A 2,722-nucleotide genomic window follows, 5' to 3' on the forward strand; every position below is an offset into this window, starting at 1 on the left:
TCTATAGGATGGGAGGAAATATTTACAAAGCATACATCAGATCATAGGTTAATTCCTAAAATATATACTATTTTAGTCTGTTTTTAGTTACTTATAATAGAATACTAGAAATTGGGTAATTTATAGAGAAAAATGTATTCTTTTTCTTATAGTTATGGAGGCTGAGAAGTCCAACATCTGCTCGCTAGTGGAGATTCCCTGCGGAGTCCTGACGATGGACAGGCCATCACGTTACCCTGGGGGGATTCACTGTCACAGTTGCAACATCTTATTTCTTATGGGCATTGTTCTAGGAAGGGCCATCTGTGACAAATCTCTGCCTTTGTAGAGATTGTTTATAATCTCAGTGAGGGCCACCAAGCCTCCAGATCTCTTGCTTTTTGCAAACCAGAAGAATTAACACCATGTCAATACAGTCAGAATTTATGACGCGCACCTTACAGAGCTATAGTTTGAGCTGCCCCTGAGCTGCCCACGTCACCTGTGGTTGTTCTGTCTCTCCCAATCCTCACTTCTTAATCAGTAAATGGACTGATACACTCATGATGAAAGTTGTTATAATCCACTCCTCTCGTGCAGTGTCTACCATCAATATTATCACATTGGGGATCAAATTTCAACATGAGTTTTGAATAGGAAAAATATTTAAACCATAGCTTATTAAGAAACTTTTAAAAATCAACACAAAAGTCTATTAACTCAGTTAAAAATGGGTTTAACTTGAATAGACATTTCCCAAGGAAATAGCCATTAGATATATGGACAGGTGTTCATTCATATAACTGATCATGAGGAAAGGCAAATCAACATTGCAATGAGATACGACCTAACACCTGATAAGATAGCTGTTACATCAAAGTGGGTAAGGGAGATTTCAATATGGCTGAGTCAGGGCATTTGTACTCACTAAGAAGAATTAGAATACTAAGTAGATAATAACACTTTGACAGCTTATCTAAGAGAGGATACTGGGATTGAATAGAAAAATGACAGTCAATCCCCAAAGGAAGGCAGGAGGCAGGGACAGGGCAGGCTGCTCAGCTAAGAGAATCTGGGAACCAGGGAAGACTTTCCAATACACAGAAGAAAAAAACAGGATCCTGGAATTAAAGTATTCATCCCAAGGTCCTAAAATAACAGATACTAACACTTGAAAAGAATAGACAAATACAATCGAAATAGGAAAATAGGACTGTATTAAACTAATGGGCTTCTGTACAGAAAAAAAAAAAAAATCTCCAGAGTGAAGAGACAACCTGTTGAGTGAGAGAAATGTTTCCAAACTATTCATTTGACAAAGGACTACTCTATCCGAAATATACAATGAACTCAAACATCTGTACAGGAAAAATAAAAAATAATCCTATTAAAAGTTAGGGAAAGAAGGTAAACAACCATTCTCAAAAGAAGATATACAAATGACCAACAGGCATATGAAAAAAATGTTCAACCTCACTAATTATCAGTGAAACGCAAATCAAAACCATAATGAGATACCATTTAACCCCATGTAGAATAATAATCCCCAGCTAAAATAATTGTTACATTATTTATATTATTTAAGTAATATGTTTTGAGGATTTTTGAAATACTTAGTTGAGATAAAGGTGTATGCAGTGGAAAAACACCAGATTTGAGGGATGATAAAAATACATTGTGCCTTTGTTTATTATCTGGGCAATATTGACTAGGTCATATTTGGTAATATAGACTTACCTGTAGAATTAAGGTAAATTCAAGGATTGTGGCAACAATAATATGTTATTATTAGCAGTAGTTTCATTAATATTAGCTTATATAACCATAAGAGTTGTGTATAATTCAAATAAAATAAGACAAAAATAAATTTCTAAACTGAAAACCGGTTTAGAAATACAAGCCACAAGATTCAGTATGGATAGATTTATAGAAACCAAATGGTCCATGGTCATTCATCATCACAGCTTATCAGGGTGTACTGCATTAATATTTTTCCTGGTCATGGTGGCATATGTAGGATGAGGCTGTCTAAATATTTACATGCTTCAGTAATAGACATTCTAGGCTATTGGGGTTTTTATTTGGGAGGGGGTTGAGAAAATTTCTACTTTTTAAATTTCAAATTAATATGAGGATATAAATGTTTAGGTCATGTTGTTTTCTATTCTAACGTGAAGTTGAAGTTATAGTGGAGGCCTTCACCCAGGCCTCACATGCTGAAAACCCTCACACTGTGCACATTGGGTGAGTTCCTGCCCATTGCCCTTCCTCCTACCTCTTCCTCTCTTCTTCTCCCCTTTCCATCGCTAGACTAGACTTTTGTGTTTTTGTTTCCTGTGGATGTGTAGTTGGTTTCATATTAGTATTGAGTACAGTGGACATTTGTTTTTCCATTCTTGTGATATTTTACTAAGAAGAATGTGCTTCAACCCCATTCAGGAAAATACAAAAGATATACATATATACACCACAGTTTGTTGATCCATTCATGAGTTGATGGGCACGTGGGTTGCTTCCATGTTTTGGCAGTTGTGAACTGAGCTATGCAAGGGTCCTAATGCAAATGTCATTGTGGTAAAATGATTTTTGTTCTTGGGGTAGAGACTTAGTAATGGGATTAAAGGACCAAATGAAAGGTCAATTGTAGTCCATACTTTTTTTCATAATGTTTGTATTAGTTTGCAATCCTACCAGCAGTGTAAAAATGTTCCCTTATCAGCAGATTTGGGACTTTGCGATGTGG

This window comes from Otolemur garnettii, unplaced genomic scaffold (genome assembly GCF_000181295.1).
Source record: "Otolemur garnettii isolate 467f Iridium unplaced genomic scaffold, OtoGar3 scaffold00016, whole genome shotgun sequence".
In the NCBI taxonomy this organism is placed as follows: domain Eukaryota; kingdom Metazoa; phylum Chordata; class Mammalia; order Primates; family Galagidae; genus Otolemur; species Otolemur garnettii.